This window comes from Ambystoma mexicanum, chromosome 8, assembly GCF_040938575.1.
Source record: "Ambystoma mexicanum isolate Mex_15411 chromosome 8, UKY_AmexF1_1, whole genome shotgun sequence".
Taxonomy (NCBI): Eukaryota; Metazoa; Chordata; class Amphibia; order Caudata; family Ambystomatidae; genus Ambystoma; species Ambystoma mexicanum.
Window position 1 is genome coordinate 1,158,545,861 of NC_090929.1, and position 26,812 is coordinate 1,158,572,672.

Here is a 26,812-nt window from a genome sequence, read left to right on the forward strand (position 1 = left end):
ATGGTATGATCCTGTATTATCACGTGTGTTCTAAGCAAGGGGCAAGGCAGATTGTAAATCTCGGATACAGCTTGTATGCCTTCACTTACCCCGACATTATTCTTAAGTGTCCGACCCGGGAATTAACCACTAATATCATCTGGTTTCCTTTACCAATCTTGTTGTGTGTCTGACCCACAATATATCCTTTAAGAAAACACAGCTTTGAATTTAGAGTACTCAATTGCTCCTTTACCTCTCTTAGGTTCAAGTTCACGTTCTCATAGACTTGCATCAGTGAGGTAAGAACAAAATTCAAAGCTCCAATGTTTGATTCACTGGGAATTTCTGGAGTTTGATAGCTGGGATCTCTAGGGGTTTGAAAATGAGTTCCTCATGGTAAACCCCTCATTAACGCCACTATTCTCGTTCTCCATTGAAATGTCTACTCCGGTGTTTCCATTGTCCCCACCCCCATGGAGTCCCATGGAGTCCACCAGGACTCCACCAGGACTCCATGGGAATGGGGTTTTACGGAATTCTGCCTCTGGAATTACTGCGTCACCGGGGTTGTAATGCCCCGGTGATTCCGGGCCTTCACAGAGGAGGAATGGTATTCTGGGTCCAGCGGCAGCCTGACGGTTTTTCACAATGCCTTATTTTATACTTTATATGCTAGGGAGATTGAATCAGAGCTGTCCCAGGGGATCTGTTTTCTTATTTGCTTTCTTCTCCATCATTAGTCCTGGCAAAATATGTCCACCTGCCAAATTTGTGCTGCGCTTAATCTCAGGACTTGCATGTTTTCCAATAAATGGGATAACAACATGCCCCATTAACTGTAGTTGTGAATACCCTGTACATCATCTAGTCAGGCACTACAGTAGGGGTGGCTCCAAGACCAGGCTTGCAAGTCTCCAGGTTCCTGAAAGAAACTTCATTGTTCCCTGATGGTAATTTATTTAAAACATTTTTTATTGTGCTCTTATACTTAATTAAATGCTAGGTTTTAAAATCTTTATAAAAATTCCTGAATTTCTATCCACATATGGTAAATTGTGAAGTTTAGTGTTGTGGGATTTCCTGAAAATATAAAAGACCATATTTGGTCAGAAGTAACAATTTACAATTTCATATCGTAGTCTCATAAAAGCTTTCATTTGTACTTCCTCAGGCTAAGGCAGCCTGTTAGCAAATGTCTGGGAGTTTCAACCTCTTCATGGCAGAGTCTGCATATTCTTTGGGAATACAGGAGCCCTAGCCAAGCCCCTGTTTGAGATAAAGTCAGTAAAAGATTAAGGGCCTCATCACGACTTTGGCGGTAACCCTTAAATCCAGCGGTCGCGCTATTACCGCTGGATTTAAGGGACTGCCAAATCAGGACTTCGGCGGATTTCGCCGCAGCTCTTGGCTGGGGGGAAATCTGCCGAAAATTTGCGCTATTACTGCTGAAATTTGGCCAAATCACCCTTTTCTTTTGATTCACCCTTCCAATCTCCTTTCCTTCATTTGTTTACCTCTTCGTTGTGGTAATTCCCAAACGTTTCTTTGCATTTATCACCTCATTTTAATTTATCACTGCTGGTGTTGTATCCGGCTCACAATAAGAGGCCTCTTTATCATCATGAATCATCAAGAGAGTCTTCCACATTCAGGGTGCCCGAGTCAGAGGTCTTCCACCCCAGATATCTATTTTGTCTGGGGGTGAAAGGCTCAGTAGTCCTAACTTTAGTGCGATTTTAACCCGCCTTTCATAATTTTAACATACTTTCTTCGAGCTGTTGTTGTTCTTTAAAAATAGAGTTAAACACAGTGAATAAAGCCTTCAATATTTTCATATATTCTGGTTCACAACTGTCCTCATATGATGAGTCAGTGGAGGAGCAAGGGTAATCCAGTCCAGACGAGGTCTGAACTCTAGCCGCAATTTTTTCTAAATCAGGAGATTTTTCCAAGTTCGTTGGACTCACCCTCCCAGAGTCTATGTTGAAATCCACACTATCAGGCTCCTGCTCCTGAAAGCGAAGCCTAGGGTTTGTTAAATGTATGCACATATTCAGGAGGGAGTTATCGAGTGTGCCTTTCCCCAAAGGCCCAGTGTTGTTCAATCCTAGGTTCCCTGTTTGGATTTATGGCACTGTCCTGGTGTTGAGATTTCCTGTTTTAGATACTGGCTTCAAGTATGTGGTTATCTCATCTTGAGCCATGTTGGTCTCCCATCTTGTTTCCCAAACAGCTTCTAAAACTCCCAGTGTCCTGCCCTCTGTAGCAATAATAGCCTGGGTTCTCCTTTTATTGATATTAACCAGCTTTGTTCCTACTATTACTCCATGTGAACGCTTGCGGGCCAATTTGGCGTTGCTTCTCAGCTGGTATATTCTTTTGGCTACCAGCATGATCAGGCTACGCGTTATAAGCATTCACGCTATCCCTCTTTAATTTTGTTCCTGCCCCAACTTAACACCCTGGCCTTATGTGGACAACAATTTACGAGACCAGTGATCTAAACTAGGTGCACAAACACGCACCAATAAACATCAGCTTAAGTAACTCTAAGAGGAATAGCCACTCCACTCCTCTCTCCCTGCTCACCACAAACCGCTGAACAGCACTCCCTGAAGCACTGCAATGTTGCATGCACACGATGCGCATGTCAGGCTGTATATGTATGGTGTCTCTGGAGGGTGGGCGGGGCCAGCCAATATTAAGAGTTTTAAATTCCCAAAAGCTCTATGGAAGGAGAAAGATGAACACAATATTCAGTGCCGGGTCCAGTTTACATAAGGATCCATTGAAAAACCTCCAAATTAAATTAATGACGCACAAAATGAAGTTGGCACAGTCCTGGCGATAATCTCTCAGCCGAACAGCACTAGCTGAAGCACACGAACGATGCGCCCGTGCCATGCGCATGCCTGGCTGTATATGTATGGTGGCTGTAGAGGGTGGGCGGGGCCAGCCAATATTAAGAGTTTTAAAGTCCCAAAGGTTGTCAGAGTCCTGGCAATAATCCCTCAGCCGAAAAGCACTCGTTGAAGCACTCAAACGATGCATTTCCTAATGGTAATACTCAGACATGAATATATGCTGCCCCATCTAATGTGTCCCCCAAATTGGGGAGCAATGTTCAGCAGTCCAGGGGGCGGCGTCTGCACACTCGGCATACACTCATCCTAGGTTCCTGATCCGTAAACGGATCCCCTATTGCAGTGTGTGAGATGTGTGTATGTTTCTAATGATTGTGTGAATCAAAAACGTTTATTCAGATGTCTGTTGTCCTGCAGCTTCCACTTGTAAAGCACACTAGCGATTCTTTAGGTCACACTACTCGCCTTCCTTTGATCTTTATTTATTTAGTGATTGCTTGCTAAGCGCAGATACAGAAAAGTACATTCTGTTTCAAAGCACCCACGGGGCATAGAGAGGGGATATGGGAGTGAGACACATTACAATTCATAAATATATTAAATACAGTGGAGGGGAAAAGAGGATGAACCTACTCTGTCTTGTGAGTATTCAGAACGTGCAAGTGCAGAAGGGAGGGGGCAGTGGGGGTAGCTGCTTGGGTGCCCGTGCTCTTCGGTGAGCAACAGATGAAGAGCAAACTATGGTAAGTGCCAGTCTCCACGACAGAGGGTGTGCCAAGGCAAGTGCTGAGGATAGACAGAAGCTGGGGGCAATTAGGTGTGGGAGGTCAGGGCCCCGAAGATGCATACAGGCTGTGGACACCAATGAAGCAACTGTGAAATTAGCAGGGAGAGAAAGGGGGAAGGAGGAGGTAAAAAGGAAACTCTTGATGAGCTTCCGGAATATATGAAAGTCATGCTCAAGATGCAGAGGGAGGGGGAGGCTGTTCCATACAAGGGAGCCAGCTGAGGAAAGCGATCAACCCCCTGCCCTCTGTTTAATGAAAAGCTTTACACAGAAAGAGTTGGTGCCCAAGGAATGCAGAGGTCTAGAGGGAGAATATTTAGTAAGCGAGAGTTGGAGAGAGTGTGCCGCCAGCCCCAGACAGCCTTGTGGATGATCCAGAGGGATTTTAATTTAATCTGCGTAACCGGGAGCCAGTGAAAACATTTTCGGGCAGGGGAGATGCGGTCTCTGGGCTTGAGGCCAAGGACAAATCTTGCTACCCTATTCTGGATTAGCTGGAGGGTTCGCAGAGTGGAAGAAGGTTGATTCAGGAGAAGGCTATTGCATTAGTCAAGCATAGAAAGAACCAAGGCTCAGATAATTTTGAGCTTCTGGGGGAAGATGAGAACAGGTACAATTCCTTTGAGAAGGAAGAGCTGGAAGTGGGACTTCTTGGCAATGTCCTGAGTGTGAGGGAGGGAGGAGAGAGGGGAGCCGAAGGTGGCTCCAAGGTTTCTGACTTCAGAAGACAGAACAGGCAGAGAGCCTGTGGAGGAAGGCTGAGTGAATGGAAGAAGGCGGGAGCAGGGGTCCCAATGGGAAGGATCTCAGTTTTGCTGGCATTGAAGCAGAGACCATTGGAAGTGCACCAGGCCTGGATGGCAGATAGGCAGTCAGGGGTGATGGAAGGTGTCAGAGGGCCAGCAGGAAGTTTGAAGAAGAGTTGTGTGTTGTCTGCAAAACAATGGAAGTTACGGGGCTTGGCTTGATGGCCATGCGATAAGAAGCAGTACCTCAGAGCTCCCGAAAGATCTGGCATGTAGATTCATGAAGCTGGCCTAATACGCCACTGAAACTCAAGAAAATGCAACAGACAGGTGCCTAAAGGTACAGAGAACAACTGGGGAGAATCCTGTGCAGAAACAGAGTGAGAAACAGTCATGAAATACTGCGCCACAAAATGGCAAGCAAGCTGGTGAGCACTCAATGAGGCATCGCCTGGGGTGGAGTCGTAGGGAAGTCAGAGGGCGAGCAACGGTGAGAAGAAGTACAAGGGAGGTCACCAAAAGTGAGATTGGTGCTCCCACCCGCAAGACAGCAAGTCCCCGGCACTCAGCAGAAGTGGGGGGTGAACTGGACTGCTACGCTGGACCACTACGCGGAGCGAGCAGAGGCTTCGGAGCACAACGATCACCGCGAGAGGGCAGTTTGGAAGACGAGCTCCCACAGCAAATTATCGGGCGAACAGAAAGGCCTGAGGTGGGGCGGCGAAGCAAACAGAGCGAGATGGAAGAGACCGGGAGTGGAGGACAGGGTCCCCTGCCCTGAGACTCTGGCAACACGAAACAGCACGAAAAAGTACGTACGCTGGTCACACCCCAGGGTCTCGACCAAGAAGGTTAAAGACCACGGCACAAATTGAGCCAGGCCAGAGCACCCAGGGTGACGGTGAGTGTAGAAGCACACACATAGCGCACTGGAGAGATTGCCCCCCTCGGTAACCAGCAGAAACTCCGACAAGAGAGAGTGAGTCCGAATACGTTCACAGAAGAGCTCTTACAGCGGAGGCCATAATGAACTGGATATCATGAACGGCAGGAGGAAACAGAAACCGGCAGAGACATAGGAGGTGAGTGAAATAGAAATAGATAGAACATAGATGGGCTCAACGGCCATCAGCAGCTGCGACATAAGCAGGCAGTCCACATCAGCAGGGAATAACCGCGCATGAATAGCACCTCAGACCTGGGAGAGCACAATCCACTGATCCATAGCATCACTGCTGTGGGCCGAAACGGGGGACTCGACCTGGACCGTCAAGGAAAGCGAGAGATGAACCACAACAATATTAATGAATGCACTGCCTTAGTAAAAACAACGGCTGATGCGAACCGGAGTAAGAGGCAAGGGAGAGAAGAGACCACCACAAAGGAAATGCAACAACAGGGCAGATCACTCGCAGCTGGCACTGGAATGCTTTACTGCGCAGAAGCTCCCAACACTGTTTGAGGGAAAAGAAGAAAAGTGCAAATCAATCAAAGGGAGAGAGCGTTTAAATACTATGCTATACCAGGAAGGCAGCACGCAAAGAAGCAAAAGCTGGGGATTCGATATAAAATGTATCGATATAAAATGTAGTAGCCACTCCCAACACATTAGAGAGACACAGACAAGAACACGATAAACCTTTGCCTGAAGACAAACGGGAGGACAAGAAGCGCACCACGACCGAGGAGAGCAGAAATGCCGGACAGACAGAAGGGAGGAAAGGGCAAGCAGACCAATATGGAAACATATGCCCGCAAAAATGACACGACCCAGCCTGCAGCACCATAGACCAGTATGAGTGCATCCGGCTCCAAATGCCCAGAAGGGAGACAGGAGGAGGGCCCCATACTCAACGCCATAGCAGCATTGAAGACATCACTGGAGTGTAAGATGGATGCTGTTATCGTAGGTGCAGGGCTCCTGAGGCAGGATGTGCAGGGCCTGGCAGATCGGGTGAACACGGCGGAACAAATGATTCAGAGACGGGGCGAATGCGCCATAGCGTCACTGGACGCTGTTAAAGCCTTCGATTCTCTGAACTGGAATTGGCTGCTGAGCGCGCTCACTCTCTTTGGAATAGGGAAGGGATTCCTTTGTTGGATCAAGCTGCTATATAAAGACCGCAGAGCAAGAGTGAAAACCGGCAGGCACATCTCAGAGGTTTGGAGAAGCTACAGGGGCACGAAGCAGGGTTGCCCACTATCCCCGATGTTATACATATTGGCCCTAAAACCACTGGCGGTCTTATTCAGGGCCGAATATAAGGAAACTGGGATAGAAATATACTGAGTCATACACCAAATCTCATTATACACAGACAACATGCTCCTCTTTGTCAGGGACCCACGGGTGCACATACCAGACCTACTAGATGCCATAGATGCATTTGCCAAATTATCGGGAATCTCCATTAGCAAAGAAAAGTCTTCCCTGTTCCCCCTAGCAGATCTAAGATGGGTCTCCCCAGACCAGTTGCCAGACCTGGGTCTCTCATGGGCGCCACGCACTTTCCGTTACTTAGAGATAGATGTGCACCACGACCCCACAGAGACACATAGGATCAATACACAAGTAGCCCTTGACAAGACAAAGAAGGCTATGAACTTTTGGAAGACACTCCCATTGGGGATGATAGGAAGGGCAGCCCTGCTGAAAATGACGCTACTGCCACGCATGTTATACTACTTCACAAACAACCTGCACGATATGCCTAAGACATTCTTCAAACAGTTAAACAAAATGGCACAGGAATTCCTGTGGGGAGAGGGGAGGAACAGGATATCCCTGAACACCCTACAAAGAGACCACGAAGCGGGAGGGATCATGTTGCCAGACTTTGATGCTATTATCTAGCAGGGCAGCTGCAATTTGTGGTCAGATGGCTGGGAGATGATATATCAGTTGACTCACTGCTCTTCCAACCAGCATTGTGACAGTACTATCTGAGAGAAACGATATGGATAGATAAGTCCTTGAGGGGAACCCTCCCTAACATGGTCAAGCTGGGCCTGAACCTTTGGAAGAAGGCATGGAAAGCCCAGGGGATACAAGACCCCTGCTCCAAGCAGATCCCCCTTGCAGGACTGGCCGGCGCAAGAACTGAGACCCTTGCAACATATCAGAGACATTGGGAAGCCAAGGGCGTAGCTCAGATTAGACTTATGGAATGATGAACAATGGCTGCAATTCCAAATCTTGACAGAGGATCATGACATACACAAAGGCCAATACATACTGTACAACAGCATGGTACAGACAATCAAGAGGAGATGGCTGGAATCGCTAGAAGGCGCAGAAACGAGGGTGTGCTAGATGCATGGTACAACGTGTCAGAAGTGGGACACAGAGTCTTCAGAATCTACGAACAGCTATCGCAAACCACCAATGGGCGAGAACTGCAAACACAGGAATGCTGGGAAGCGGAGCTCCGAAAGCCCTTCACTGACCAAGAGTGGTCTAGAGTCCTCCGGTACACGAAGAAAGTCTCCAGAAATGCAAGATTTAGGCAAGCACAGCACTACCTCACGCACAGAGCATACCTCATGCCCAGGTGAATGTCCACTATGGGAAGCAAGGAACCCCGTAACTGCCCACGGTGCACAGCGGAAAAAGCAGACATGCTGCACATGTTTTGAACCTGCCCAGTCATAACAACGTTTTGGGACAACGTCAAAGAAAAAGCGACCAGGGGTGGATTCCACATGCAAGCGTGGCCACCAGAGTCTTACTTACTCAGCCTTTTTCCTAGAGGCGAAAAACAAAGGACTCATATAGCTAAAATGAAAGACTTAATGTGCATTTTGGCAAAGCACCATATAGCAATGGCGTGTAATTCCAGTTTGTGGCTGAACATAGAGACATGGTGGGCTGACCTGAAGAAATGGTCGCTAGCGGAAATGACAGTGTGGACTAGGGCACTGCAGAGGGGAGAAAGAGAGAGCTGAAATAAGGTACTTGCATGGAACTTGTTATTACAAGACCTCTTCGAACAGAGGGAAGCGAACAGTACAGACAACCCCAGTGGGTCAGAGGAACACTGAAAGGAATGTTGACATGAGGGAAGAGTGCCCCCAACGTGGAGAGGGGCATGGGGGAGGCCCAAGTCACGTGATAAAGGACCCCAAGAAGACGAATCTGCTGCGGTACAGGAGAACAGAGATCCGTGCTAGGACAGCCACCAAAGTGCGCCAGGATAGTTGACAAAGATGGGCAGAATCCCAGAAGAAGTGCCAGATTGAGTGTGTTGTTTGTTGTTGTTGGTTATTACATGTTGTAAAACAATAAAGAGAGTTTTTTTTTAAAGAATGGAAGTTGGGGGATAAGGAGTTGGTGAGGAGTGCCAGCTGAGTAAGGTAGATGTTAGAGAGTGAAGGGAGAGGATAGAACCCTGGGGGACACCACGGGTGGAGAAGGAAGTCGGATAGGAGAAGGCGCCCAGGATGACTTGGGAACAGCGGTCAGTTAGGAAGGAGGTCAGCCAATCCAGTGCACGATCTTTGATATCAAGGGTATCGTGGAGTCTTTGTATGAGGATGGAGTGGTTGACTGTGTCAAAGGCAAAGGAGAGATCGGGTAGGATGTGGACATCTGGGGAGTTGGAATCAAGGGATGCAGGCAATTCTTCATGGGTGTTCAGAAGAGCAGTTTCTGTGCCACTGGATGCTCGGAATCCAGACTGATGGTCGTGGAGACCACCAACAAGTTCAGTTGAGAGTTGAATTGGGACAAGGTCAACTTTTCCAGCAGTTTCTCAGGAAGGGGGTGATGGAAATACAGCAGTAGTTGGCTGAACAGGTAGGGTCTGCTGAAGGTATTTTCAGGAGGGGGCACACAAGGGAATGCTTGAGGGAGGAGGGGAAGAACCATTGGCAAAGTAGTGGTTGCAGAGATCAGCGAGTGAGGGGGCAAGAGAGCCAATATCCTTGATGATTCTGGATGAGCAAGGGGAAACCTGTTTGGAAGAGACCTTCATGGGGCAGTGACATCTTCAGGTGTGACAAGGGTGAAGGAGGAGAAGGGGGAAGGAGGAGGGAAAGGGGCCAAGGGAGGCAAGGGGGTGTGGGATGGGTTTGGAGGGTGAGTAACAAGGCTATTCAGGATGTCCTAAGTTTTGGTGGTGAAGTGAGTGGCCAGTGCGTTGCAGGGGCCTGGGAAGGAAGAGGGGTGGAGGAGACTGCGGAAGGATTGGCTAGTTCCCTGCAGATTTTGAAAAGTTCACCCATTTTGTTGGATGCACCAGATACCCTTGCCTGAATGTGGGCCTTTTTCTTGGCATGGATGGAGAGTCTGTATTGCCTTTGGAACAGGCGACAGGCCAGTTTATCAGAGGGTGAGTCTGAAGTTTGCCACTTCCGTTCCACTGCTCTGCACTTTGGTTTCAGGGCTGAAAGTTGGGAGTCGTACCAGGTGTTATGCTTAGAGGCGGGTTTCAGGCACATCCTCATGACTGGGGAAAGAATGTCAAGAGTGTTGGTGATGGACAAGTGGAAGTTGTTGAGAGCAGTATTGGTGGTAAAGTCTCTGAGTTAGGGGGCTAAGGGGGATAAAGGTGGAAGTGAAGGTAGCAGCTGACACTCGTTTCATCAGGCGGATGTTCATGAACGGGGTAGGCAGAGCTTTTAGGGGTGTGGTCAGAGGGCCAAAGCAGTGGTCTGACCAAGAGAGAGGGGTGACCAGAGCAGATGAGGGAGGGAGGTCAGATTGGATAAGTGCATCCAAAGTTTGTCCAGCAAAGTGGGTTGGCCCAGAAGGGAGAATGGAGAGGGATAGCGAGGTGCAGAGGGCAATGAAAAGAGTGGATGCTGCGCCAGAGGAGTCCAACTGGATGTTGAAATCCCCCAAGAGGAGCAGATTGGAGAAGGTTGAAAGTAAGGAGGAACAGAAATCAGCCCATTCAGAGAGGAACAGGGAGGTAGCGCCAGGAGGCCGGTAAATGGTAGCAATGGTCAGGGTGGTGCAGTGAGAGATGACCAACCTGCATACCAGGCTCTCTAAGGAAGAGTAGAGCTGGGTGGGTAGGATGGAAGAAGGAACCCACTCAAGGAAGATTAAGGCAACCCCACCGCCAGCACAGTGAGGTCACAACTTGGAAATGATCTTAAACCTATCCGGTAGGAGGGAGTCAAAAGCAGTGACTGAGCTGGCATTGAACGATGTCTCGACAAGAGCGAGAATGTCGAAGTTGGTGTCTTCAAAAAGGACACAGATATCACCAGAGTGTTTGTTGGTTGAGCGGGTGTTAAGAGGTGCCAGGTGGGGACGGTCTCTGTCTTTGAAGGTTTTCTGAGGGGGAGTATTGTGGTGTGGTACTCCAGTCAGGGAGGGCAGAGAGAGTGGTGGGGGAGAGGGAGGAGAAGGAAGAAAGTTAATGAGGGATGGCAGTATTTGGTCAAAGAGAAGGAGGTTGGCTTATGGGCCCTCAACCAGGATAGTGCAAATGTGATAGATATTAATGATGCAGCGTGATGAGAAGAAGCCCGCCAAGAAGACTTTGCACTTGGTGCACCATTAATGGGAGAGGATGTGAAAGGAGAGAGAGTAGAGATGAGATGAGAAGTCTATAGGTCTGGAGAGGGGGCAGATAAAAGGATATCAGTGAAGATCTCTTTGGAAGATGAGCTGATATAGGTGTCTGCAATGGGAAGGCCAGGATTTGCACCTAGAATGTCTTTTTTGTGCTTTAATTGTCCAGACTTTATGAGAGAGGGAGGATAGGTAATAGTGTAACAGTTAGAGAAGATAGGAGAGATGGTGAGTGCCATCTAAGTGGCAGAGGATGGATGAGACAAGGAAATAAGGGGGGCTGCACTGCACAGTCCTGGCCCTTACTCCAAGGCGGCCTAGTAGTTAAGGGTACAAATACAAATGCAGAGCAATAGGTGGGGTGCTGGATTCAATTATATAAAGGATCACTGTACAGTGCACAAAATGGAAGCAAGAAGTAAACAACACCCACATATATACGATTTTTAAAAAAAGCTCATAATGTAGTGCTCAAAAAGGATGCACGAAGTAAATCACACCCACCTAGATACGATTTTTAAAAAGGTTCACAATGCAGAGCACTAATAGTATGCAAGAAGTAAAGCACACCCATCTAGATACTATTTTTAAAAAGCTTCACAATGCAGTGCACCAAATGGATGCCATATGTAAAGCACACCCACCTAGCTATGATTTCTAAAAAGGATTCACAATGCAGTGCACAAAAAGGATGCGAACTGGAAAACGAAGAAGCACAGCTTGAATGAATTTATCTTTGTAAAACAGAGTGCAGTGAAGAAAAATAGGTGCCAGAGGGAGAGAAAAAACAGAAAGGAGATAGGTGGAGGAGGCAATAGTGCAGTTCAGCCATCACTCACATTTGAGTAGAAAGGGAGTCTGGAAGTGCTGGGCTCCAAGTTTGTGCAAGAGCAAGACATGCACAGGAGGCTGCAGCATTGCTTATAGAGGGCATGAAGGTGGGGGACCTCCCGAGCCCTTCCAGGCCCTGATAGGGACAGACAGGGGCCTTAGTGGAGGGCCTTGGGAAGGGGGCTGGCTTAACTTGCTGGCTATCTGATTGGCCTTAAGGATGCTTTGTTGACCAATTCGAGCATAGGCCAGGCAGACTGTGGAAGAACGTCCCTCTGAGAAATGGCACTATCATGATGGAGAAGTTCAGGCCCCAGCGGGAAGCACCAGCCTCAATGGGCTGCAAGAACAACAGGAACTCTTCAATTAAGGAAATATTCTGCAGAAAGCAAGTAGCGCTTCTGGTAGGCACCTGGGTAGGGTGGGGGATTAATGGCAGCAAGTTCAAAGGAGCCCTGTAAATTCTTTCAGGGCTCTGCTGGGCTTAAATTCAAAGGTCTGATGCAGGTAAAAAAGATGGAAGGAGCCTTGTGGTGTCAGCGAGGCTCCACAGGGGCAGTCTGTGTCTGTGGCGGCTGGTGGAAGTGAGGCAGAGCTAGAAACAATGTTTCCTATTAGGTTAGGAATACTTCTGCCACAAGACCCTCTTCACTGCTATGCAAATATAGCACCCACGGTATCCTCAGGAAGGGGATGGGGGAGCAAAGGGATCCTTCATGTACCATCTCGATATGTTGCATAATAGAGCATTCAGCTTTTCCTTCTCACCAGTGGTCCCGAGTCCATTCTTGAATGTGACCTATAGGTGGCCTTATCATACAAGTCAGTAAAATAATTTGCAAAAGTGCAGGCACACAAGCACAGAGATGCTAATAAAGCACACTATGACTGGGACATTGATAATGGACTGTTCTCAAACTGACATAGACCAAACCAAATCTGAGTGAGAAATGACGGTACCCAGTTATAACTTGTTATTATAGAAAATTGGTCAGGAATGAATAATGAAATTGATTCAGCATGCAAGACATGAACTTTCATGAAGAGTCCAATATCTGAAAACTGCTGTGGCATTGTGAGCTCCAGTAGTACTTTACTCAAATCTCGACAACCATGCATTGCACCAATTACATAAGGCACAACCGGTTCTCATCGCTGCACAACATACAGCACAAGATGACAGACCTATGGATTGTCTCTTGACTGCACTCCAGGGCACCTACTATCTGCACTCTATCCGGACCTTCAGGAGACCAAATGCCTGCTACACGGCAATGGCAGTCGTTATATGTGCGTGGTTGACTCATGCATATTAATGAGTCATGTCAGGAATGGGTCATGATGGATCATGATGGGCTGCTAGCAGAATGTGATTATAAAATGGATATCACAGGCTATACAGACATGCTACGATAGAGGTGCAAGGGACATTCATTGACTGTGATTTCCAGATTGCTTCCCAATTGGTGATGAAGAAACAGAGGTGGAATTGTGGAAGGTGAAGTGCAAGAGGGTAGAGGGCAGACAGAAGTGGAAGAATGGAGGGGAGGGGAGAGTGGTAGAGTAGAAACAGGTGTCAAGTAAGGGGAAGCAGTAGAGGGTTGGTAGATGGGAACTGAGGTGCAAGAGAGAGGGAGACTGCATGGTTAAGGGGTCGTGAAGCAAAGAGAGGAAGTTATATATACATACCTGTGAGGAACCAGGAATGAGACACAGACACAAGCACTTATGGTTTTGGCCATAAACATGTATTACAAATGAAAAGGGGTTTGGACAATGCCTCTCTGTCCCGATTCTAAGAGGTGTTCTCCTACCTAACACAAAACTAAGGGTCCGCCCAATGTCAAGATGTCCAATGATAAAACATCATGTGTCCAACAAAGTGTTCTGGCCCTCACATTCTATAAACCAACTCTAAGGTGAAAAGGAAATATCTCCTTGGCCTTGAGTAGTGTATAAATGTTCAAAAAAGAAATGCATAACTCCAACACAAAACGTTCCAGAAGGATAGAGTCTCTTGTTCCAGAGGGTGGTACCCTTCCCCTGGATTTCTCTTCACTCTGTTTTATACTTTCAAGAATATCAGTTCCTTAGGTTTCTCTTGATCAGCAACACAATTGGTATACAAAACAACTTGGCTGTTAGTGTGTATCGTGGCAGGATACTGTGTGTACTCTCCTGCCAAGTTTTCTCTCCTCTTTGAAATGTTTTAACGCAGCCTTTTGCCAGTCCTGCCATATCATTATCAAGACTTCCTTAGGTGATGTATTTTACATACTGTTCAACTTGACCTTGCCTGGTATGCTTTGTTACCAGGGCATTCAAATATGACTACTTTTGCAGCTTGCACCTGCCTGGTATACTCCCCTGCCAGGGCTTTCCCATATGATTTGAATCTGCCCGGTTTACTCTCCTGCCGAGGCTTTTCTCTTGTGACTTGAATCTGCCAGGGCTTTTCTCTTGTGACTTGAATCAGCCTGGTATACTCTCCTGCCAGGGCTTTTATCTTGTGACTTGAAGCTGCCTGGAATACTCTCTTCCCAGGGCTTTTCTCTTGTGACTTGAACATGCCTGGTATACTCTCCTACCAGGGCTTTCCTTATATGTATACTCTTGCAGTGTTTAATCTGCAGATAAACTCTCCTGCCCGGGCTTTATTCATATGTGCACTGCATGCAGAAACTTGACAGTCTCTTGTATTTCCTTTGTTCTGTCTTTTGAAGTAATATTCACTTGCTTGCTCTTTCTCACCCACATCATTCAATGTTATTTGCTTTCCTGAGGAATGCCAATACGCCCCGGTGTCCCTGCTTCCCTTGGGTGCACTCACTGGCTCTTGATAGGGTGTACAGATTCTCCTGTGGAAAGCCTTCAGCTCTTCCACATTCTGTTCCTTCTTGCCGCTCCTGCTTTGTTGCTTCTGTGCCTCTCATGGCTCCCTCTCTACTGTACGGTGTCTCTCCAAGCTCAGGAGGTGAGGAAGCTGCCTTTCAGTACCTGCGAATGCTCTGCAGCTTCTCGTCTGCTTCTGGCATCCTCACAGCATGCCGTTCCTTGCAAACAGCTCGACTGGGTTCCTTCAGTGAGCCAGTTGGTGCCACAGACCTTGCAGCAGCCCCACAGTCCCTCAGTCGACACCAATAGGACTTGAGTTCTCCAGCCAGCATACCTCTGTCAGCTGATCTGCTGGCTTAAATCTCCCGGCAGCTTGCCTTTTCCTGCAGCAACTAGAGTGTGGCTAGTGCTCTTGGCCTCCATTGATCTTGATTACCCTGTTCATCTTCTGCGTCCCAGTACTTTCGTATTTAGGAAATAGGAAGTCAGTTCTTGATGATTTGTATGAAAACTCTGAAAAGGTAGTTTTGAAAGGCAAGTCAGGTTTTGTGTACAGAGTAAGCGAATGTGTTTTCAGCAACCTTCCTAGGTGAGTGAGGGGAGGTATGGCAATATGCCATTAAGGCATGGGGAACGGATGGGGTATCCTCGAAAGAAACAGGGGGATACCATGTTTCACCTGATCATGTCATGTCACTCCCTTGGGGTTTGCCTCCCCCTGTGTGATCCTTCCTCATATAGCCACCCCCGGGGTCAGGATGAGGTAGCGGCTGCTGTCCCCTGGCCCCATGGGGAGAGGTCACCGGTGGGAAAGAAGTGACAAGACCATCAGATTCATAACACATCCTTGTATGGCTACATGCATTGGGGCAGGCTGCTATTCTGTATAACCATGGAGTCATGGTTAAGTCTTGGGGATTAAACACAACAGTGAGTAATGCAGAGGCTTGCATCGCAGGTGGTGTTGTGGGGATGCTGCTCCTGGCTCTGCAATATTGGTTCCGTTGCCTGGGGCAGCCTTAATACATGTGGCAACAGAAGACCGTCCCTCTGAACTGGACACTTCTGTGGCTGGCTGTCAAACAGAAGCCTGTAGAGCCATAACTAAAGGCCACCTCCAGCAGCTTGAAAGAATTGAGAATCCATGCAGAGTAGCGAACGTTCGAGTTTCAGGGTTTGCTGCGGTACACGCTGAAACAGCTGCACAGAGTAATTTCTAAGATGGAGTCTTAACCTCAGCAAAGAAGCTGCTTCCACAAGTATGACGAGGTTTTTAGGATACCCACGAAGGTCAACAAAGCAGGACCATTGATGAGGGTCCGAGAGTTTGTTGTTGACGCATTTAAGCCTAGATATATTGCGGAAAACAAAAGAGATACATTTTCATCGTACATCTCTTGTGAAATCAGACATCTCCATCTTGCAAACATTTGCAGGTCGTTGCAGTGAGCAAAGATGGATGGCGCCCATCACGGGAACATTGCGTGTTGTCTATGAATGATAATGACTTCCTGTAGCATGGGCAGTTTATATTACACTTAGTTTCAATGTGCAACCAGGTTTCTCTTAGTGCCAGTATATCTGACTTCGCCATCTGTGGCACTGCTTCAAGGTTTTCATGTTTATGCTTCATGCTCTTAACTTTTATGTATAAAAATGAGTCAATGTTCCCAGTTACCGTTTGTCCCTCAGTGCTGCTAATATTTTGCAATTCAATGCCTCTCACTGAATCCCTGCCCTCCTCATACTCGGGCGGGTTTTAAGAGCGCAGGTGTTCATACCGTGGCAGTTATCTGCACCCTATACAGATACCTTCAGGGTGTGGAACAAGCTGACCCTTTTAGAACTTTATCCAACTTGGGAAAGGGACTGCAGCAGCGGCAAATGCAACGTTACAACTGACACTATCCTAAGCATAACCGATTTGGTAAAACAAACCCTTATTTTTTGGCACAGGCGTAAGAAACCTGTGTTCCTAAAAGCGAACTGGGTCTACAGTTGGAATGTTAAAAGTCAGCAGGATATTACTGAACATCTGGTTTCAAGAATACAATTTTCGTTGAAAAATAAAAACGATGCCAACTTTCAGCCTACAAAAATAGTATAAACACTCACACTTTGTTTCCGAGTTAGCATTCAAACTCAATAGGTTTAGTTCTCTAGCCTTTATTCTTAGCTTTGTGTTACCCAAACATCATTGTTCTGCCATGTAATACTTTTCAGATTTTCATTTGTAAACAGAGGTTTAGCTCATAATAGATATGTGTCTGCCCCAGCACAGTAATATATCCATGGAGTTTGCTCTTTTCTTCAGAGTTTTGTGTGTAGGACCCTTAAAATGTTGGCCTTTCCAGAGGAGACTTTTCCAAAAGAAAATACACAAACTGATTAATAATCAAAGCTGCCCTTTGAAAGCATTCCAATATTTAAATACGCATTGGCAAAGGCATCACTCTTTTGTATTGCCTATTTGCGTCCGCAAGACACTCCCATAATGGTAGCACCTGGATAGAAGCTGGTAACAGGTGGAACATGGTATAGGTACCTGGGTATACGATGGCAGTGCCTGACACATGCCTGTCTACTGCATATCCAAGAGCCAAAACTGCTGGTTTTCCTTTTCTTGTTTTTAACAGGGATTGAGTGGAGGAAACAGATGCAAGGTCACACATATTACAGCACCAACGTAGTCCACTACAGAGCAAAATTGCGCTGCCTGCACACAGTGTTTTCTGAACGGGTTGGGATTTTATGTAGCCCAGTTGTGTGTGTCACTATTAATGAAGCCAATCAAATTCCTGTATCCACTTCTTGCATGCACAAGACTCGATCAAAGATTTGACCTTTGGGTGCACACAGAAACAACCATAGAGACACATACTACTTATCAAGTAGTCAAACAACCTGCAAACCCCAGAATGCAAAAAGCTGTGGGCTGAAAAATCAGAATTGGCTCAAGGTTGGACAGTTCCCATCTTTGATGATCACTAAGCAAGTATTTCCTCTACAAAATTAAGTCATTTTGGCATTCTGGAAAATAAAATTAAATAAAATGAGAAAAGGAAAAACAGAAAAATGTACACGTTTCATGCACAGTTTTCGGGTAAACATTTAATATGATGTTCATGGGCATAGAGCAAGTAGAGAAATGTATCCAGGGGCTAGAAGCATTAATAAGGAAATGTGGATGATGAAGGCTTCATAAGCAGTTCAAAATGCTGTTCTTAAATGTCTGCTTGTGTTTGTGACTGAATTCTGGCAATATATAATTTAGGACACAGCAAAGAATTATCAGCGGAAGAGGAAGGCAGACATTCTATAGACACATCAAATTGTCCAGAACAAACTGAGTACTTTTATTTGCCAGCAATAAGCACATCACACATAATGAGTGGAAAAGTGTAAACATTTTAACAACTGTCGGAAAGTAATAAAAGAGTTAAATATCACACATCAATGATCATGCCAAATCCTCTTGTTGCAGTCTTACCTCCCCAATCAAATAACTTTTAGCAGACATATGACCCGAATAGTGAAACATAAAGTACATAAACACATCATCTACTAAAGAGGGTTCACTAGACAGAATAATGTTTTTCGGACAATAAGAACCCAAGGGGCAAACACAACTAGACAAGTGCAGGGTTAAGGATGAAGGGAGGAGGCGTGAGTTAATGTCGGAGAGCTAGGAGTCAAGAAAGGGGAGAGGCGAAGCAACAAAGAAAAAGAGGGGCAAATGCAAGGAGTACTACTCTCTGGTCACTCTGGTCACTCAACTTACACCAACGACATCCTCCTCTGTCCCTCTCATTTCCGTCAAGGAGCACTCACACTTCCTTCTGTCTCCTTTGGCTCCCGCTAAACACATCTGGGACTTGGCAGCAGCCAATCTCCCTATGGAAAATCATCCTTTCTTGCTGACTACTTTAACTCCTGCCTTCCCTAGTCAAAGTGAGAGCTATCACTGAAGCATGGATCCCCTCACATGACACTGGGCCTCATTACGACCCTGGCGGTCCGTAAATAACGGTGGCGGTAAACCCGCCGCCACCGTTGTTTCCGGACCGCCTGATCCCGACCCCTGCAGGCGGAAGGTGATGTTCCCGCCAGGTCTGACCTGGCGGGTTTAACACCTCCCGCATGCAGGCGGACGAGGAAAAACCGGCAGCATTACGAGATGCTGCCGGTGTTTCCATGATTCCGATTCATAGGACTCAATGGGAATGGGGATTTACACCATTCCGCCTCCGTGATTCCCGGAAAACCGGGGTTGTAATGCCCCGGTAATTCCGGGAATCACGGAGGTGGAATGGTAATACGAGTCCGGCGGTAACCAGGCGGTTTTACCACCGCGGTTACCGCCGGACTCGTAATGAGGCCCACTGTCACTCTTGCATCCTTTCACACTGATTCTATTTTTATTTTTGTCCCATTCATTAGTACAGAGCAACTTCGCCCAAAATGGCGCCCTGTTGCTCCATACTAATGAAGCAGTATACACGATCTAGTGTTCCTAGAACCAGCGCGTAATGCAACTAACCTTTTCAAATGTCAAAGACATGCTGCTTGAAAAGGTTTCGTAAGACATTAGTGTTCCGTGGCTGCAAACTCGGGAAAACCAGTATCCCGAGCCTGCCGACCCCGGAATACTAATGGCAATAACCGCCTCGCCGGCGGGCCATTACCGCCTTATGGTAATGCCCCCGGGGACACAGTTAAGGCCCTGGGGGCATTACCATAGGCAGTAATGGCCCGCCTGCTCGGCGGTTATTGCCACAGTATTGCATTTATTTATGTGTGCTGGTTGTTTGAATTGATTTGTTTTCATGAATGGAGTTTGGATGTGGAGTATGTAAGCAATGGATGTGTTTTATGTTTATTTTTTATGCACTGTTTTTAGAATGATGTTAGGTTTCCTCATTGTTACTGTTTCGTTTTTTTAATTCTAGTTCATGTATGATTAAATGTTCATAATGAATCATTAAAGACATTTCTCCTTTGGATACATTTCCCCCAATCCCTTTTCTGAATATGTATATCCATTGTGCCCTGCGTCTGTTGTGGTAGGGACACCTGCCTTTCCTCTAGTTTTACCCCCTACCTAGAGCAAGTCAGGAATTGCCTTCAGCCTCTGACTTCATCCATTGCTGCATCCATTAGATTGGCATTTATGGAGTTCAGTTTGGTACTGAAATCTTTCTTTGAGTACGATTACCCATCGTGTGCCTTCATTACCTCTTGCTTATGCCTTCAAACATGGATCTCTCCAGACAAATAACTGCTGAGGATAACCATGGGTTAATTAAGGTGTCAGGCAAATTCTTTCTTCTACACATGGGGGAATGGTGACATTCAAAAGTGAAATTTGGTTTTTATCAACATTTGGGCGCTGTGGAGCAGTGCTTTAATTTATCAAGTTTCGTAGAAAAATGAATGAGAAAGAGGAGGGATACCTGGGTTAGGCTGTTACTTATTATTTTACTGCATTCATTTTTATGGAGAAAACTGTTTTATGGGGAAAACAGAAGGAACTGGAATAGGATGAAGGTATGCTGTACTTGATTATTTTATTTTTATTTATTGTTTTCCTTTTAAAAAGGAGTAGTTTATTTATAAACTTTTTCATTTATGAAAAGACAGAATTGGAAAATAGAAAGGTTGTTGGCTTTCTTAATGAGACTGTTTTCCAAGTTCAAGAATGTTTTAGAGGAACAGGGCCATTGTATAGATGCATTTGTTATTTTGCCCGTTCAGTATCGCAGTCCATCTTTCTTCGGGTTCCATTTGTTGTGATGAGAGGTTAAAAAAAGCGCCAAATCATTCCCTTTGACTTGAGAGTAGCGTGCATTCCATCACAAGATGATGTAAGGTTTCAGGTGAGCCTTTGTCTTTGCAAAAGCGGCAGTGCTGTTCATTAAAGGGTATCACTCTGGCAATGGCCAGATTGGATCTTGTTGGTATGGTGTTTAGTCGTACTTTCATGAACGTTGTTCTGATGTTGGTATCAGGGAAGATTGTCAGGTATTTGGTAGTTCATGAATTGCTTGGATGTCTGTGGTACAATGGAGGTTCTTCTGGTAGTTTTTTTTTTTGTTGAATCGTCTTTAACCAATCAGTACGCATGAGTTTGATTTGAGCGAGTTGGGGACGGAGATTAAAGAGTTCCTCAGAGATGTCTTTGTTAGCTATTTCTTGTTAGAGTTTGAGTTTCCAATCTTGTAGAATAGCGTTGTTAAATGTGTTCGGGTGGAGCCTCAGAATTTGTATGGCTGGAGTTTTGTGATCGGTTAGAATCTTACGAAATATGTCCAGGCCCTTCCAGAGTACAATGGAATCCGATGGGGTACGATGGAGGAACATGTAAGATTTTGCACCAAAATATTGCCTCGTACTTTGTCCAGTTTACGGATGTTGCTTTGATCATTGCCTCTGTTTCGTAGGTGATGGTAGGTATGAATTTGTGTCTGTAGTAGGCGATGATCGGCTTGAAATAAAATGTTGCATATTTCTGATGGAGTACGCAGCCTTGCCTGGCCAAAGTTTGAGATTTCTGTTCGATTTTTTCAAGCCATTGGGTCTCTGCCTTCGACTGGTATATTGGGATTCCAAGGTATTTGAAGGTGGTAACGGTTTCTAGTGGTGTTCCATCAAGCATAAGGGTTAGGTGCTTTTCTTTTTTGAATGGAATTTTGTGAGTGACATTACCCTCGTTTTTTTGATGTTGATGAGCTTGATTATACTTGATTATACAACCTAACAGTAATCCTAAAAGCCGGGTCAGCTATGGCATTGCAGGTAAAACCTCAAATACATTTGCAGTCATCCGGGGATTGAGGTTACGATAGGATTATGTGGTGGCACCAATATTGTTCTATCCATACATTAAAGATAGGCATTCCAACTAATGGGAGGCAAGCACCTTTCCTTCTTACTATGAATGCATGAGTCAGTCCTTGTCGTCCGTACATCTTAATACTGTAGAGGCTGGTCACCAGATACTCTGCATTTATAGAAGCTAAGAAACTGTCCCATGACACTTTCAAATATGCTGTGATATGGGTGGGTGCCAAAAGCCCTCTAGGGGGTTGATCTTCCAGAAACTAGAAGACCTAAACAGTTAGATTATTTGGGTATAAGGTTGGTTGAAATCTTGCATAGGGCATAGAGCCAAATGTGTGCCGTGTGCTGCACAAGTAAACAGGAAAATATTGCAGCGCCATAGGTGCTATGAGGTGCATAGCCTGCGTGTGGCTCTTGAAGACCAAGGAACAGCATCCATGTGTTCAAGCCAAGTAAAGAAATCAAATAAGCCAGATTTTTAAAAAGTGTTTTAGTGGTTGGTCGGACCTCACCCAAAAATCAGTTTACTTAGAAAAAGTGACCACTAATCTTAATGTGGAGATGTACTAATTCCCTCTCGTCATCAATCTGGTCGAGCCCAGCGGCATCTCTATGTCACAGAATCATAGACCTCATTATGGGTCCGGCGGTAACCCTGCCGTTGCTACTGGCGGGTTGCCGCTGGACCTGCATTTTTTTATCCAGGACCAGCCTTTTTGGGATGCCTGATGACCAAGTGTATGGGAGGTACAGGTTTCCACCACTAATAATCCTAGAACTGGTCAGGGAGTGGGAGGATGACCTCACATCACCCACCCTGTGCTCCCAAGCACTGAGCCCCTTGGAAAAGGTGCTCAATGTACTGCACTTCTTGGCTACTGGGTCATTTCTGCGGACAACTGCCATAGTCAGGGGTGTCTCCCAGGCCACGCAGTCACGCTGCCTACACCAGGTGTTGGCCATCATGACTGCACGCCCCTCAGTGCAGAGGCACATATACATGCCCAGAACACCTTCAGAAAGGCAGGCTGTCGTCCAGGACTTTTACGGGGTGGCACACATCCCCAAAGGGCCAGGTGCCATTGATTGCACCCATGTGGCTCTACGCCCTCCCAGGGCCACTGAGCACATCCATAGAAACCGCAAGCACTGGCATTCCATCAATGTGCAGGTTGTATGTGATGCCAAGGGAATCATCACCTCAGTAAATGCCAACTATCCAGGGTCCAGCCATGATAGTTTCATATTCAGAATGTCACCCATAAACCGGGACCTGGAAGCTGGGCGGCATGGCGACACATGGCTAATTGGTGAGTATAAATGCCTCTGCACATACATGCATGTCAGAGACTGAGAAATGTCAAAACCCCACTAATGACAACCATTATCACCACCCCAGGGGACAGTGCCTACCCACTAATCACCTACATGATGACGCCAATTCGGAACCCCACCACACCACCCGAGGTAAGATACAACACAGCACATATAGCAACCCGGGGCATAGTGGAGCGCACATTCGGAGTGCTGAAGTCACGCTTTCGCTCCCTTGACCGCTCTGGTGGGCAGCTGCTATATGCGCCCCCAGTAGTGTTCAGGATCATAGTGGCAGCATGTGTCCTGCACAACATTGCAACCCGGTGGGGCGTGCCGGTGGACATGGTGGTGCCCCCACATCCCCAACCACATGCACGGCCGCTGCGCATGGGAGGTGAAAGGGCATGTGGAGAGGCAGCCCGTACCCAGCTGGTGGCAAATTACTTCACCTAAAATCACACCCCTTCGGAGTGCACACAGGCCTGGCACATACCAGCTGACAATCAATGATGATGACAAAAGGGACAGTCAACTGTCACAACCATACCAGCCTGAGATTGTTCACATGGAAGTGCTACATTCTGTGCATGCCTAGCTGCTTAAAGACACCCATTGCTGTGTCAGAAAAAGCCACACATTCATGCAGCATGAAGGACTACCCCCTTGCAGAATACCACATCAAAATAGTGGCATATCACCCAACCCCTCCCCATCTCAGCTACGCAACACACCATGGCATGGCATGCAATGTGAAAGCAACAAAATGAATGCACAACACATGACACAAGTGTCACAAACTGCACTGTCCAAAATGGAAACAGGCCACAGACAATTTGCTCTCAGTAATGAATAAAAAAGAACACACATGAACAACTACTTATCAGCAAGACAAAACATCAGTACATGATCAAACAGTGGCAATATATGACAGTAAAAAATTTAAAGTAGTGCAAGTGTCACAACCAGACTAAGGCAGCACATCGACCGCTTCCAACTGCAGAGTGTTGCTGGTAGGAAAATGTGTCAGTGTACAGCATACAACATGAACTGCATCTGCAAAGTAGACGGGCTTGTTAAAACATGAAGAAGGTACATGTGTATGAGGAAAAGTCATGGATGTAGAACCATATATAAATCCACCATGCAGTGGAGAATTGAACAAAAATCCCCACTAGGGATGTATACACAGTTTTGACTCCAGACTGTCCACACAACTTATGGGAGCCCAATGTCACTGTGTAAGTAACTGTCACTTGGTCACACCCTTTGCGAGCCCATGGAAAGGGGAAGCAGGAGGGGTGTGTGTGTCAGGAACCCAAGTTTCTAACCCAAAGACAGGACAAGCCTGCCCAGTTGGAATACACAGTGGATGCCTACGGGAGCCACACAAAGCAACACACTGTAAAATAAAAATAAATAAATAAAAAATGCCCATGTGTGGACGAGGGGGAGGGCCACAGAGGAGGGACGAGGTACAGGGTGCACCCCAACACCCACATGCGTGGATGTTGAGAAAACCTCCATGGGCTCATGGCCTGCACGGCTACGCTACAGTGGGAGAACTGCCGTCGCTGTCATCACCCTCTGGCGGGCGTGATATGGGAGGTAGACCACGCAAAGCCCTCGCATGCTCCTCTATGGCAGCAAGCATGCAGGTCTGAAAGGTTTGGTTCTGCAGGATGATGGTACAGAGATCCCCATGCAGCACCTCACAGGTAGCACGCATTTCTGCCTGCATGGCCTCGCGTGATGCCCGGATCTCCTGACGGGTTGCCTGGAGCTCAGCTGAGAGTGTGCATGTCAGCTGCTCCAGCTGCTCTACTGACCGTGTACTCCGGGACATCTCAAGTTCACCCAGAGTATTTCTGAGGGAGCTGTGTTCTAACCTCAGGGCTTCCCTGTGGGCCTGTGACTCTACAGATATGGCCGTGCGCAGAGTCTCCAGTCCAGCCCGTCGCTCCCTGTCGGACGCCAACATGTCCTCCCTGTGTGAGTGGCAAACGGGCTCTGTTGCCTGCTGCTGGAGCTCCATCTGCCTTTCAGGGGGGAGAATGGAAGAGGCCACTCTATCCATTGCCTGAGCCATCATTTCACACAATGCCCCCTGTTGTGTTGCTATAGTGTAGATGGAGTTCTCCCACACAGTATTGCCTGGTGGCGCAAGGCCACCGCGTTGGCAGGCACCACACCTGTTTGAGGCAAGGTGATGTGCACCTTGCTGTGCTGGCACTGCCTGAGGCTGCAGGACTGCATTCCTCCTTTGATCTGCTGGCCCAGGAACAGGAGCAAATATTGTGGAGTGTGACCCTGCATCTGTAACCGCCACAGGTGGACTTTCCAACACTGAATGCCCCAAAGAGGGGTCTACCCCCGGTGCAGGTGGGTTGGACAGAACAGCATCCCTGCCAGAAACACTCACCTGCGATGGCACATATGTCTCAATGTCCGATTCAGCACCTGATTCATAGAGGTCTCCGGAGGTGTACCCAGAGACACCCGTGGACAGTATGGTCTGTAGGAGTAATGGGTTTTCACCCACCACCACCCCACGTACTTGTCCAGTTCCTCTCCCTTCCCCTCCTCACCTGAATGGTAATCCTCCAATTCGTCTGTATTGAGACGCCGACGTGCGCAGAAATCTCTTCTTGTGGATGAAGAAACCTGCCTACCACGAAAGGAAGCCACAGTGAATGCTTGAAACAAGCAGTCCTGGGACTCCTCTCCCGTAGTAGGCAACAAGGGAAAAAGCCTTCTTGGCACAAAAAACCCTTGCGAGGCAGGAGGTCGAGAGACCCACAGTCGAAGAAAGTGAAGGTGGACGGCCGCTGCGGTGGCGGAGCAGAGCCGAAGGCGACGGAGACCAGGAAGCCCTCTCACAAAAAGGGCAGCTCAAGCACGGGAACTTCGAGCGGCCACAGGACCCAGGAGAAAGAGAGGGAGAGAGAGGCTGAGGAGCAGGGGAGAGCCGCCGGAACTGAAAGAGAAACTGACCCAGAACCCGAAAGGGAAAGAGAAAGAGAAGGGGGGGGTAGCGGAGAACAAGAGGTATCGCAAGGAGCGATAAGGCGAAAGACAGAGCGGCCAAGCCGCAAGGCGGAAAACTAGCGTCTCACCCAAAAGGTTGAAGCGGAAGCTACGGGGGTTGCAACGCATTGATCGCTGGGAGAGGAGGACTATTATACTTCCCAGCGATCGCCATGTTGAAGGAAGACTAGACCGTGACTGCACGCAAACAATACAACGTGCTGGAATTACGGTCGGCGCCGGAGCCTCCATCGCGGAAGTAACCGCCAAATGGCTGGGCGGCGCATGACAGTACTCCGCTGGTGCCCGGTTGTGGCTGTGAGCCCTCCTGGCTCTGCGCCATCTCCTCCTCCTCAACAGCATCAAGTGCCTCATCACCTGCAAAAACATAAAAGAAAAGTAATGAAAACAGGCATGAGCACCATAGCCCACACACATAGGCATGGACAAGGCAGACATGCATTGCATAAATGACACGTCACACATGACAATAACTCTGGCATGCATGCACTGTCAATGAGTTGGAAGGGGCGGCAAAAAGCAGACACTGAGGACTCCAAGATGGAAAACCAACACATGTGCTGCATGCTGGATAGCTCTGGCATCACACATTAGCCTGTGAGTGGCATGGACAATCCAAATACATGACACATGCCAGCACACAGATGGCACGTAGCATAGCCATGGCAGATTTGACAAGGACACCCAGATGATAGGAAATCAGTACTGCCACCCATCCATGTGAGATGGACATCATGAAATAAAACATGCAAAATAGTGTGACAAAACACGCATGTGCCACACGCTGCAACAAAGTCAGTGTTCACTGATGCAGTGATGGCAGGCACATGGATACATCAATGGTTGGTCACTTCGACATGACAGAAGACAATTGTCATGTTCAACATTCAAACAAGGCCCCAAAATGATAGAGTAATGTGCACCTACACATGGCCTGCACACAATCAGCCTGACTGATAAAATCATTCCCATAATAAGGTAAGAAATGTGGGCCATTGTGGGGTGTAATCTATGACAGAAGTATGTTACATTTTGGGCAGTC